Source organism: Pan troglodytes, chromosome 12 (assembly GCF_028858775.2).
Source record: "Pan troglodytes isolate AG18354 chromosome 12, NHGRI_mPanTro3-v2.0_pri, whole genome shotgun sequence".
NCBI lineage: Eukaryota > Metazoa > Chordata > Mammalia > Primates > Hominidae > Pan > Pan troglodytes.
Genome location: NC_072410.2, coordinates 76,252,886 through 76,267,281, shown reverse-complemented (window position 1 = coordinate 76,267,281; position 14,396 = coordinate 76,252,886). Strand labels below are relative to the sequence as shown.

The 14,396-nt window shown below is 40.8% G+C and overlaps 1 long non-coding RNA gene across 1 annotated transcript; it reads left to right on the top strand.

Moving 5' to 3' along the window:
* The first annotated feature begins 1,193 nt into the window (after positions 1 to 1,193).
* LOC104004964 (uncharacterized) lies at positions 1,194 to 13,944 on the top strand. Its single transcript, XR_678072.4, has 3 exons — positions 1,194 to 1,391; positions 13,408 to 13,487; positions 13,675 to 13,944. It is a non-coding gene; the product is annotated as an uncharacterized LOC104004964 (long non-coding RNA).
* Positions 13,945 to 14,396: the final 452 nt, after the last annotated feature.

Genomic DNA, 14,396 nt, shown 5'->3' with positions numbered 1-14,396 from the left:
CTCTTGCCCTAGACTCCACATATTTTAGGGCAAGCCTTTATACTAGAGAAGATAAATACAGTCAAAAGATAATTGTTTAAAAAGACTAATAAAACTGATAAATCTTGATGAGAGTGTTCAAATAAAAAAGAAAGCTCGAATATCCATATTATGAATAAAAACAGGGGCATCACTATAGACCCAACAGACATTGATATCTCATGTCATAATTATATCTCATAAGAGATATTCCGAATAACTTAAAACAAATAAATTTTAAAATTTGGATGAAATAGACAAATTTCTTGAAAAATAAAATTCACCAAAACTGCCAAAAGAAATAGCAAATCTAAACAGTATTATAATTTTAAAAAATTTAATATATAAACCTTCCCACAAAGAAATTCTTGGCCCAGATGCTTATAAGTAAACTTTACCCAAGATTTCATGAAGGTATTTTGTCAGTCTTACATAAACTTAGGTTTAATTAAGGTATTTTGTCAGTCTTACATAAATTTTCCATAAAACCAAAAGAGACGGCAAGCTTCAAAACTGATTTTATAAGATTGGTATTATCTTGATATCAAAACCTGACTAGTATATTTTAAGGAAGTAAAATTACAGACCAATCTTACTCATGAACATAAATGAGAATTTCCTATACAAATGAACGAATGAATGTGTACATTAATGAATGCATGGGCTTATTTCCTGGTTTTTCATAGACCTACAACAGAAATCCACTCAGCCTGACAAAGTAAGGATTTTAATACCAGTCTTGGCACATACCCTCAAGAACCCCTGGATGCTAAAATGGCTCAAAGAGCTAACAAAGTCTGGACAAACCAACGTGCCTGGTTTAATTAGTCTGTAGGAAGTCCAGGTATCGGTATTTCTTAAAAGCCTTCCAGAGTTCCGGCAGAGATCACAGTGAGACTCTGAGCTCCGCGGCTAGCTCCCCTGGGGCCCTCTAAACCCTGGGCCAACGGGTGAGTTGGGGGAGCCCCAGGACAGACTGGGGCCTCCGCCCTGCAGACACCCCAGAGTCCTTGCTATGGCTCCCACCGGCCACACCCAGGCCTTGAAGGAGCATCGACCATATTCCTCAACCCACCTCGGTGACCTGATGGTGGCGGCAGCCTCTCCCAGCCGACCCCGCCGACCGCTGGATCTCCAGAGGACACCCCTGCCAAGCTACCCGGATGCAGAGCCTTTGAGTGGCAGCTGCCGTGGCCGGCCGGAAGCATGGCAGCGGCAGGGAGGCCCCTAGGGTGTGGCAGGGCGGGTCTACGGAGGCCTCTTTAGGCCACAGAGCAACGTAAAGCCTAGACCTGCAGTGACCGCTCAGTCACAGTTGAAGGAGACCTACTGAGTCCTGAAGACAACCAACAAAGGCCTTAACGGCACAGAAGGTGAGCAAAGTCCTGGAGGAGGGTGAGCAGAAGGATCAGTGGCCATCGCGGGTTGGTGTTAGTTCTACCAGACGTCTATGTCGCAAGAGAAATGGTAGGATGACAGGCCACAGTTGGCCCGCTGGACATGCCCACCACCCTTTGGGAAGGTTTACTGGCCGTTTATAGAAAACCTGTATGTATATAACATGAAAAAGTTGCTCTCAACTTCCCTCCAACCTTTTAAAAGAAAACATTTTCCACATCTAGGCTTTCTAGATGAGAAGAGGTTGCCGACGTATGACAGAGTTAGAAAATCACACATCTTGTAAATTCTCATTTGTTTAAAAAGAAATCATAGGCCGGGCGCAGTGGCTCATGCCTGTAATCCCAGCACTTTGGGAGGGCGAGGCGGGCGGATCACGAGGTCAGATCGAAACCAGCCTGACCAACGTGGTGAAACCCCGTCTCTACTAAAAATACAAAAATTAGCCGAGAGTGGTAGCGGGCATCTGTAATCCCACCTACTCGGGAGGCTGAGGCAGGAGAATCGCTTGAACCCAGGAGGCAGAGGTAGAGAATGCAAGTGAGCGGAGATTGCACCATTGCACTCCAGCCTGGGTGACAGAGCAAGAATCCGTCTCAAAAAAAAAAATTATAAAAAATAAATGTCTTCTGGAGGTGACTTTGAAATGGTTAGACCACCTCTGGAAGCGAAGCTTCCACGTTTGTTCAGTGAGTTAAAGGACATAGAAAACCTGAGAAGGAAGTTCTAGGCCAGTCTGGTCATATCTGAAGAGATTTTCATGTTCTAATCTAACCGTTGTTTTGTGTACATTTTATTAATGCTCAACACTGTACATAGAGTTGACTAACGTAAAACAATCCCTTCATAAATGTCCTTTTGTTTGTTTATAGGAAGTCCTGTCTTCTGGGATTGAGTTTGGTAATCCACCCCTTGGAGCTAAACACAGTAGTATGCTTAGTCGTTGGGATGGTGGGAGAGGGAGAAGAGGAAGGATGAAGGAAAGGGCTCTTTGCTAGTATCTCCATATCTAGAAGATGGTTTAAAATCATACCCATAGCTCTATATGAGCATTTTCAGTAAAGTGCCTGTGTTTGTTGTGGACAGGTTTTATTATTTTGCAACATCTGAGCTTTATGAAAGTCCTGCAGTGACAATGTATGATAAAAAGTAGAGCTAGTGAATTAGGCAATTTATTAATATTTTTTGTTATAATTGATAGAAAAGATGCATCTTGGACATGGAATTGTTAAACCACGTCTGAGCAGTGTATGTCAGGACTTGTTCATTAGGTTGGCAGCAGAAGGGCAGAATGAAGTATAAAGGGAGAGATGTATGCAAATGTGTCTATGTTTACATTTTGACACTAGCCATTGATATATGTGCAACTCTTTTGGCTGTACTATAGGAATACAGTAAGTAATTTGAAGGAAACATACCTTCTTGCTAATATTTTAATGGTATAGATATGATAAATTATCTTAGAAACATTATACATAGTGTATTCTGCTGCTTTATGTTTCATTTTAAATTGAGCATTAAGAAAACGCAGTATATTAATCAGAACTCTGCTAATGCTTTTATCTAGAGGCATGTTGTCATTTGGGTCTTCTATGAAATTTTTGTCCTAAGAAAGGTAGGATTATATTTTTTCTAACAGATGAAGTTGCTGTAATGTGTTGCTGAGTATCAGAATACTCACATAGCTTTAAGATTTTGAATTGGTAAATATTCATGATGTGTGAAAAGGCATGATACATAACATATGATCTCAAGTCCATCAAGTTGGATGTTGTATCTACACAAACAGGACTTAGAAGGACATGTGAAACTAAATTGCTTGTGATTGTGGATGGCTTTGTTCTTTGCGTCTAGCGGTTTTCATTTTCCTGTAATGCACCTATTAGCTTTTAAAAAGTGAAGGTTATTTTTTAAAACCTGTAAAAAAAAAAAATTCCAGGTGACGCTACATCATAAGGTTGAGAGCCACTGGGGTAAGTTGCTGACTCTGGTATGTAGTTAGTATTTATTCTAAGTGCAATGGGAAGGCATTATAGGGGTCAAGGAGAGGCGTGACATGATCTAATTTACTGTTTAAGGCTGAGGCTTTGTGGAGAGTGGACTATGGAGGGTGACAGCAGAAGCAAGGTACTGGTTAGGAGCTGACTGGGGAGAGTAAAGGGAATCAGGATATATGTCAGGCATAGGGCTGTCCAGTCATGCTGACAACAGAGGTCCTGGGAGTGAAGGACAGAGAAGAATCCCTACAATCTGGGAATCTTTAACAGTACCAGTCATGGAGCTCCTGTAATTTCATGTGTCAGACAGTAATCTCTGCTACCCCTTCCTCTGGCAACCCCCACAGCCTCCAGCAGGGCAGGCACCTGGTAGAGGCATATACAGATGGCTAGAATGAAACAAACTCTCTGGCGCAATAAACCTCCAGGCTCTGTGGAAGCCCACGTCTCCTGTGTGACTCTGATAAATACCTTCCCCTCTCCGGCCTTTGTAAAACAGAAATTATATTTTCCACTGCCTGCCTTACAGACAGAGGTATTTTGAATATCCAGGACAGCAGTGCATAATGACAGTTAATAACAGTTTTTTTTAAGCACAACCACCTTGCAAGGTAGAGATCATTCAAACACTCTTACAAACATCAGAGCTGAGAGATAAGTAACTACCTGAGGCCAACGTGCTATCAGTGCTTATGTGGCTTTTTGATCCAGGCCAGTTTGACTTCAAATTCTAGATTCCTTTCACCACATGATGCTGAAATTACAACATATTAGATGATGCACTGGCAAGATGGCAGGGAAACTATTACATTCTTTCATTGTTCCTCACACTAAGATGGGTGGGATTCTTTTGAAAAGCAAATTAGTAATGAGTGTCAAAATCCACAAAAGTGGTTCTACCCCTTGACCATATTGAATTTATTCTCAAGAGAACAATTTTGAATTATAAGAAGGTGTATACCTAGAACTTTTAGTTCTGCATCATTTTTAACAGCAATAAATTCGAAGTAACTTAAATAGGGGACTTGTTAAAAAAAAAAAAAAACTATGGTGTCAAATCAAAGGAGTACTATACAGTAATGGTTCTCCGTGAAGGATGATTTTGCCCCCCAAGAGACATTCAACAATGTCTGAAGACATTTTTGGTTGCCCCAACCTGGGGGGAGGGTGAGTTCTATTGGCACTTGATGAGGAGTGACCAAGGATACTGCAGTGTATAGGACAGCCTCCCAAAATGTCAATAATGCTGAGGTTGAAAAAACCCTATTATACAGAAATTAAATATGATGAATGGAGATTTTATGATTTAATACAGAAAAAGTAGAGTTCCAAATTTGGGGCACACCATGATTACAACCATGGAAGACCTTATCTTGCATATGAAGAAACAGCAGATGAAAACACAGGAAACTGCAAAAAAATACATTGATGGAAGTAGAGATAAATCTTATTCTTTGAAAAGTTTTATTTAATGATGTTATTTTTTACACTAAGCAAAATTTGGAAAAAAAATTGAAATACAACTTGCTATAGATATCCGTTGTCGTTATTGTTATCCAGATCAAACACTGTACACAGCACATTTTTGTGCTCAATTGATTCTCTGGAAGGAAAGAAGGAATTTTGTTTGTTTTGCAAAAGTTATGTGAACATATCCAAATCAAAAGTGGTATTTTTAGAAAGCCATGCAACTGTCATATCCATTAAGTTGATCAAGACTCCTTCTGATGCAAGGAACACAAATCAAACTGGAACTAGCTGAGACAAGAAAAGACATATTGGTTCATGTGACTGGGGGAAAATGTCTGGCATCAAGTCATGTGGACCCCAGAGCGGAAACAGTGCTATCTGCTGCTTGGTATGCTCTGTGCCTTTGCTCTCTTTCACTCTCAGACTACCCACTACATTCATTCTCCGAGTGTGGCCCTCATCCTCTATTGCATACTGCTTTCTCACTGGGAACAGAGGAGACACAAATGTTTTGATGGAGCACATGCTCCGGTAAATTCCTGGTAAAGGATACATGGGAGGTAAAATTCCGAGACCTTGCATTTCTAGAATTTGTCAGCCTCCCAAAGTGCTGGAATTAAAGGTGTGAGCCACTGCCCAGAAGTTTATGATATAACTCTCTTCATCTCATAGTTAATAAATAATCTGCTAAGACCTACTGAGGACGTTTTTTCTTAGGATCACAGTGGAAAACTGTAAGAACGGTACTGGGAGGGAGCACTGTCTTGAGAAGAGAAATGCTGGTGGGACCTGGGCATTTGCAGTCAGCAAGAAAAGCTGAAAGAAATACAAACATTCATTCAAAAGCTGCCTAAATTATCTAAGTTTCCATTTCCTCATTATAAAATAGGGCTCAAATGGGACTAGAATAGAGGTAAAATGTGTCATAAAATTTCTGTACCTGGAACTGAACATTCATTGCCTCATGTAATGCACCAAGCAGAGCCAGGCACCTAGAAGTCATCTGTAGTAAATGTTTCCATTGTCCCAACTCTTGGCTCCCTTTCTTGAGAGATGATTGCAAGACACTCATGGCCATGTGACTTGAGTACCTTCCTGTAATTAGGGTATGCTTCCCTGCCCGTGTCAAGCTCAGCCACTAGACTCAATGGAGCCAATACGATGTGAATGGAAATGACAGAGAAAAGCATGAGGGACAATGGAAGTTTTTTCCAGTTCTCTTACACTTTCCCTTGGTCATCACTTGTCTTGAATCTGGGCTTCTCCTTCAGCTGGGTCCCAGATGAGAAGACATGGAGCAGGGCCCCAGCTAATCTAGCGTATTCGTGAAACAGAAACAAATCTATGTTTTGTGAGCCACTGAAGTATGAGGGTTACTTGTCAGCACGGCAAAGCTGATTAATACCGAGTCCCACATACAGCTAATAAGGAAAAGCAGGAGGAATAGGAAGATGACAGTGTAGAACAACAGGAGGAGGGGGCAAGAAAGATGGAAAGGTGGAAGATGATGGAGAAGAGGAAGAGAAGGAGACTTTTAGTAACTCTTGTTGCTTAGAATCATGTTAATGTCTGTGAGAAATAAAAGACTAAGGTTAGGATATATATGTTCCCGTTTAGAAGATTAAAATCTAGTTGGAGAGGAACCACAGACAAATAAAATGCCGTAGTCACAGGGACAGCAGAATTTAAGGGCTAAGCATGCTCCAGACCAAAGGCTGCAGAAATTCTAGCTGTAGAGGGTAACTGTTGGAGGAGTAGAGAGAACTGAAAGGATTTGAACTGAGCGTTGAAGGACGCGTAAACCACTTGAATGTTCAAAAAGAGGGGAGGTCACTATATGCTGAGCAAAGAGCACAGAGTGCGGGGGAGTAGGGGAAGCCGAGGGGAGAGGCCACAGCCAAAGAAGACATTCTTGGCTTGAGGAAGCCATGACTTCTCCTGAAAGTCATCCCAAGAACCTCTATCTCTTCATCAGGAATGTGTCAAGACCGAGGGCCCACCTGTCTTTTTGGTGGATGAAATAAAGTTAATCAATTGGAGACCTGCACATGTGAGCCAAGCCAGAGATGCATGAGACTGCCATGCAAGGGGACAGGGGTGCTCAGAGCAGCCGCTGGTTCCCCCAGAGGTACAGCTAACTGGGCTGTGGAGTCTTGACAGAGGGCGTGTCTGGCTTTCTGACCCCAGTCACCCACAAAGTCTGACTGGATTTCTGGAGAGTTAGGGCAGACTTTCCATTTCTGGAACACCTCCGTAATTTCCTAAAAAAAACAAACTTCGTGGTTTGAGCATATTGCATGTGACCAGTAAGGGTTAGAAGAGGGTTTTGCAGAGCTGAGATGCAAACAGATGCTGACCTTTGTTCTCTCAGGCAAATACTCCCCTCTTTGCTCTCTCCTCTGGAATTTCCCACATACTGTGCTGACCTTCACCAAGGGATAGTAGGCTCTTAAAAATTCTGACTTGCCCTAACTTGTTCATGAAGGAATTCATGGCAGCTGCAGATCTCCATGCAGTTCAATTGTAGTTTTGTTTCAATGAGAAAGTTGGGCCAAAGGAAAAATAAAGTGGGCAAAAGAGATAAACAAGGAGTAAGACACAATACTAAAGAGAGAGAGGACCACAAATTTTACAGTGTTCTTCCTGTGGCAAATCCACAGAGGGTAATATTGATTACAAGTTTTCTGGTTTCTAAAAGATAGCAACAGATGCCAGGTGAAGCCCAAGTTGTCCTGGCACTGAAACCAGGGAGAATATTCCCCCACCCCAATGTAGTAGGTTGGAATGACTTCCACCTTCCATAAAGACCCACAATGAATACAATAGCAGGTTTCAGTTCCTCAATGTAGACTAACAACACACATCAAACTTCCATTAATCAAATGAATTATTTGAAAGACCTAGGCAATTGAGTCCAGTCTGCAACCATCTGATGGTACCTCTTGACCCAAGAATAGCATGTAGAATATGGAAAAATAAATGAATGGCTTATCCTTCAAGCAATCTTCTATGACCATTATTTCTTTAAAAAAATGAGCTTCTGATAAGAATAGAGCTGCAGAGTTTGAAGTTACACTATCAGGCAAAAACTTGAGATTCACACAATGTATTGTTCTTGTCAAAGGAAGACTGGATATGCTTTGGCCATAAGCCAAGTGGAGGGTGGGGGCTAATGTCCTCTTTTGCCAGTTTAAGGAGTCTAATCAGGATTGGAGCCAGCATGAAAATTCACTGAACCTCCACCAAGAAAGTGGGCCAACAAGAGCAGCGATGATTCCCACAGGAACTAGTTCTGCATCTATTCAAACCTGTGGCAAAGTTCCAAACATTGTATGTCATAGAGATCACCCTCTAGCATGTTAGCCTAGAAAATGTTCAAAGCAGCTATTACCAATTGCCCACTAAGACCACAAAACATTTCATAAAGCATCCAGGACATTCGAATCCTAATACCAGTTCACAGCTAAAAAATATTGCGTGGCCTAACCAAAATGAGCTACACACGATTAACTTCATAAAATGAGAGTGCTATTGTTAGAAGGAAGGGGGGAGACTGTGCCAATGTTTTTTAAAGGTTTGGATATCACTATGAATTGTTATCATTGAAAATAGTTACCCGTCCCCACAAAGTCTTCTAATGCTGTGAAAAGAAAGTTCTAAGGAATTCTCATTTGTTTTTTCCCTTCTTGCCCCACTGTCTACAGCTCACTCAGCTCACCCGTTAAACCCTGAGGGTCTGTTTCATTTTTTCCTTCCCACACAAACATTACAGTAACAGTCTGGCCTTCCCAAACCACCACTGGAAACTTCAACTGAACTGATCATATATCAGTCAACTCTAGGAGACCAGCTCTGATTCCAAGAAACTGTGACATTGCCTCCATTGGAAGTTACAACCTTCACCTGCCAACCTGGGCTCATCCCATAGGCAAGTGAAGGAACGTTTCTCCTCATATTCATCTCAAGCAACAAATTTGGGACACAATTCAAATTAGCCTTAAGTTCCTTAAGTGGGAAGGATTAGTCTTATAAATTAGTTTATAAATTCCCCCATGACACGTAATAGAGTACTGCATACACTATAGGAGCTTAACAATAATTGCTACCATTTGTCAAACACTTTCTTAATTCCAGGAGCTATACTTGAAGCTCTACATAATTATTTCATGCATACATTTTGTCATTCATTCTAACTCTCCTAGAAAGGTATTATCCCCATTTTTAAGATGGAGAAATGGAGGCTTTGGCAAATGCATAGACTCGTCTAAGACAATACAGCTAGTAAGCAGCAGAGTAAACTTTGATCCCAAGACTGACCAGTGCCAAAGCCTAAATTCTTCCTACTCTATAGGCTGTCTCCCTATAAACATTTCATTCTTCCAGTGACCACTGTATCAATGATGGAAATCCTGGGTGGGCCAAGTTTGGTTCAATATATCACATAAACTACCTAACAAAGTCCAGCAACAGTTTGGATCTTGAAGTAGTGAGTATCATCACAGAAACGTCTTTCTTTCTGAGATATTGTAGAGAGGACCACTACTCTGATTGAAAAACTGGACTACATGATCTCAATATCTAAAATGAAAAAGCAAAGACTGGAGTCATATTCTGATCAACAAGGCCAAAGTTAAATTCCAGGTTCATTTCAGAAAATGCACATTAAGTGCCTCATATATGAGATACTGTGTTTCAGAAGACAGAGACAAAAGAAAAGACACAGTTACCAGTATGGGAGAATTATTATAATTTAAGCTAGATATTGAAGAGAAATAAGATTTTAGAAAATTGGGGTAGAAAAAAATTGCAAGTTATACCTAGTAGCAGATGAAGGGAATAGGGGTATTCAAACACAGGTAAGTGAGAAACTACAGAAAAAGTTTAGAGAAATAAAGGTACTTCACAGAATGTAGTGGAAGGGAAGCACTGAAAGGTACATTGAAACCAGGCTATGGAGGGCTTTGAATGACTAAAAAATCTGGATTTTATTTGATTGCATTTGGAAACCATTGAGACTTTAGAACAAGAGAGTGATTTGTTCCTGGCTGTGACTTAAGTAGATCAATCTGAATCCTCAATAAAATATTAACAAATAGAATCCAACAATGTATAAAAAGAATTATACACCATAACCAAGTAGAATTTATCCCAGGTATGCAAGGCTGGTTCAACATTTGAAAAATCAATGTAATCCAAGGCATCAATAAGCGAAAGAAAAAAAGTCATATGATGATATCAATTGATAAAAAAAAAGCAGTTGACAAAATCCAACACCCATTTATGATAAAACTCTCAGCAAATTAGAAATAGAGGGAAACATCATCAACTTCATGAAGAACATCTGCAAAGAACCTGCAGCTAATATCATATTTAATAGTGAGAAACTGGATGTTTTCTCCTAAGATCAGCAATAAGGCAAGGATGTTCAATCTCATCACTGTTTTTCAACATCATACTGGAAGTCCTAGCTACTGCAATAAGATAAGGAAATAAAGGCTATACAAACAGGAAGGGAAGACATGAAACCGCTTTATTCACAGATGGAATGTAAATAGATCAATATGGCACCAAGTATAGGACAGAGTGTGTGGAACTAATTATTCCTTAAGCTCATGCTGGAGTAGAGACCTGCCAGGGCCCACATTAAAAAAAATGAAAAACAAACCAACAAGTAAACAAAGCCAAACTCCCAATTTAAACAGCAACCTTGAGCTGAGTTGATGTGGATGCTGAGGCACCTGGGTAGAATGTACAGAATTGTGCTAGATATCAGCTATCTATCTGTTGTGCTTAGGCCAATTTGATTGCACTCTCCCCACTCCTCAGCCACCCCAAACATTGATTTCTCTTCTGGGTAAATGAGGGACATGACACGATAGCTGAAGGTGTGTACTAGTAAGCTGCTTTGTAACGGCAATGTATTGATTTTATCTTCTTCCTTATCTTCTGGAAGGCTCAGCCCAAGCAACTAAGATAACACTAGAAACAAAAATGGCCGTAATACAATCTGACGTTTCCATATTTCCTTGACGGTTTCCAAGTGAATATGCCCTTCTATAGCCTTCAAACTAAAGCAGAAAGTTTCAGAGCAATTCAATCGATGAGAATGTAGTTGAGTGACAATAATATGTAAAACCCAATAGAGAATAAAAGGAAGTTTAGACAAGTGTAGTGTGGTGAAAGAGAAAAAGAAGAAGATTTATAGTCAGTTGAACCAACCTGAGTTTTGAGTCTTGCATCATTACCTTCAGTTGTGTGACAAGCAAGTTTCTTAATCTCTGAGCTCTCAGCTTTCTTACTTTTGCAGTGAGAATGATAATACTAACCTGAATGCTGTGAGGATGAAATGAGAAAATGCACATGAACTTGGTTGGCTGCAAATGGCTAAACAGATGTTCAGTTTGTTTATCCAATTGGTTAAGGCCAGTTGGCAAAGTCTACACATGAGAGCATTAAATATCCAAAGTAGATGAAGAGTACAGGAAGTATAAAGGGCAGAGGAAGAAGTCTGTGGGCTGGAATGAACAACAAAGGCATCCCAAAAGATGTGAGACTCCAGCCAAATCTTAAAGGATTCAGAGTAGAATTCAGAAAGAGGAGGCAGGGAAGAAAGAGAGTCACTGTCATAAAGGTGGCACTCAAAAATAGTTATGGAATGAGTGGGTGAATGAAAGCATACAGAAACAAAAGAACAAATTAGAATATCTAAGAAATAGTCTACAGGCAGTATGTAGACCAGAGTCTAAAATTAAGGATAGTCCTTGATGCTGCAGAAATTTTGTTTAAATGCGTTTTCTATGAGTGCCCATATGAACACTAAGGTATTTTCTAAGGATGGGCATTTCTGTTCCAGTAATCTTAGATCACAGGTCTGTAGAAATCACACTGTGGCTGGTCTGACCCCCGTACTGTACTGTGCTGTCTCTCTGACCTATCTGTGACCTGCACATTTTGGTGAATACATTTCCTGTAGCCCCAGTGGGACAAGATAGCTCTTGCACCTGCTGACATATTTAGACACGTATTATCTTAACAGCCACTGTTCTTTCTTGATAACCACCATATCACCTAGATGGTTAAAGTCAGCTTCCTTCACAAACCACAGTGTAAAAGATTCTCATGGGGAAAAAAAAAAGGTGCCAAGGTATCTTATGACTTTGGTGCTTGTATTTTCAAAAGAAAGCTCTCAGGTAAGAATAGTAAAAGGGACTTAGGAGTAGGGGTCTCAGGGGAAATGCAGAGGGAGAGACTGAGAGCAGGCAGAAGAGGGGCGCAGCAGAAATTGATGGAAACAACCATACAGATTTGGACTCTGACTTAGGACCTGTCATTAAATCTTTCTGTGATCTTGGGCAGGTTGTGACATCAGAAAGTTGATAGACGTGATCGCTAAGAATCTTGCCAGATATTCTAGGACTGCAAGTAAAAGAGACCCTATTTTCTGTGCTGGGAAAAGGCAAGTCAAGCCCAACTCTTCTTTTCTGGAGCTCTATTATCCTCCTTCCACCCCACCCCAATAACCCAAAGAAGTAACTGGCCCCGTCATTCAGAAGGCAATGGATAAAGTTGGGTTGAATCAGTAGGTCTTTTTTTTTTTTTTTCAGTTATTTTCACTCTCCCAAGATTAAGTGGAATTTCTCATCAAGTTCTAACCCCAGAAACATCATTATGAGTACCACACTTTAAGCCAGACATTGACAAACCAGACTTTGACGAGAGAAGACTAGCCAGAATGGCAAGGGTTTGAGAACTTTGTCTAATGAAAAATAAGTTATAAAATAAGATGTTCAGGCTGGACAGGAACAGGCTTCGGAGAAGCCCAGCCTCAGCCGTAAGCAGCTGAAGGATGGATAGAGAAAAATCAGTATGTTTGCTGTTACTCCACAGGCAGAAGGAGGGCCACCAGAGGAAGCTCCAGAACGGCAGATAACATTGCCACTAGAAAAACTTGCCCACAATTAGAGCAACCAATGTAGCTCCTGGGGGCAGTGACCTCCCTGTCTCAGGAAAGGTTCTAGCTCAACAGGCTCTATGCCCATCTGCCAAGAGACCTCAGAAAGTATACAGTCAGCAGGATAAAGGGTCGAAGTATCCTTTCCAAGGCTAAGATTCTAGGATTCCACCTCAGAGTGGACTGTGAAGCTTGGCAAATGTTGGTCACTTTACTTTCTAGCTGTTTTGTTTGTTACAACTTGCCTAAGTTGTTGTAAACCGAATCCCGTGATGTGTGACTGTATGTTACTGCTTTTCCATGGGTCTTCAAGGGAGCAGAGACACCAAAACCTTTGGTTTAAAGTCCGCCTGGTTTCTGTCTCCTCTCCCAAGCAGAAGTCTCACCAGTGTGATCAGGAATAAAACACTTCAGGTGCAATGTGATCATTATTCAAAGGTTCTGTGAAGCCAGTTACCCCCTTTGCAAAGTGAAAAGTGCAACTTTGGATTTTTCTGATCAGAGTAATATAGAGAGGAGCCCACCCTTTACTTACTATACAGAGAAGAGTAAAACACAGTCACCTTTCCACAGCATCTGAGTGGACCTAACACAGGGCAGTGAAAGTGATGCAGAACAAACTTCAAAGCCTCCAGGAGCACACGTGACCTCAGGTGAGACATCCAGGAGGTGGGGAACAACTGACAGTGGCCCCTGTTCTGATAGCTTCAAGTTTCTTTGCCCACTTTCTGAGTCCCTTAAATCCTGGCTTTCCTTCCTTAAATTGTTCCCTAATTTGCACCCAAAACATTTCTCTTCAAGAAATCATTAAATTTAATATGAAAATACTGTTTCTAATAGGAAATGAACAGAAACAACCTAGCTCTCCGAAGAGGAGTATTTCATTCAACTCCGAACTGCTCACACATGCAACTGTGAACAAGGCTCATTTAAAAATCCATGAAGCTTCTAATGTTTTCACCACAAAATATATTCAGTATTGAGGTGCTGGATATGTTGACTAGTTTGATTTAATTATTCCACATTATATGCATAAATAGTAACATCACCTTTTTCCCCATAAAATTATACAATTATAAATTGTCACTTTGCAATTAAAACAATAAAATCCAGCCAGACGTTGTGGCTCACATTTCTAATCCTAGCATTTTGGGAGGCCGAGGTGGGAGGATTGCTTGAGCCCAGACATTTGAGACCAGCCTGGCAACACAGCGAGACTCCATCTCTACAAAAAAAAAAAAAATTAGCCAGGCCTGGTGGCATGCACCTGTAGTCCTAGCTACTCCGGAGGCTGAGGTAGGAGAAGCACTTGAGCTTAGGAGGTCAAGGCTACAGTGAGCTGAGATTGCGCCACTGCACTCCAGCCTGGGTGACAGAGCAAGACTCTGTCTCAAATAAGTAAGTAGATAATCAATCAATCCATGAAGCCACTATATAAAAATGCCAAGGTGAAAATGGAAAGGAAACTATGCATATTGCAGGGTCATGACCCCGTGAGATATGCGTGCATGTGTACAAATACATAAAAGGAAAAAATTTTAAAGACCAATAGTTAAAACCAT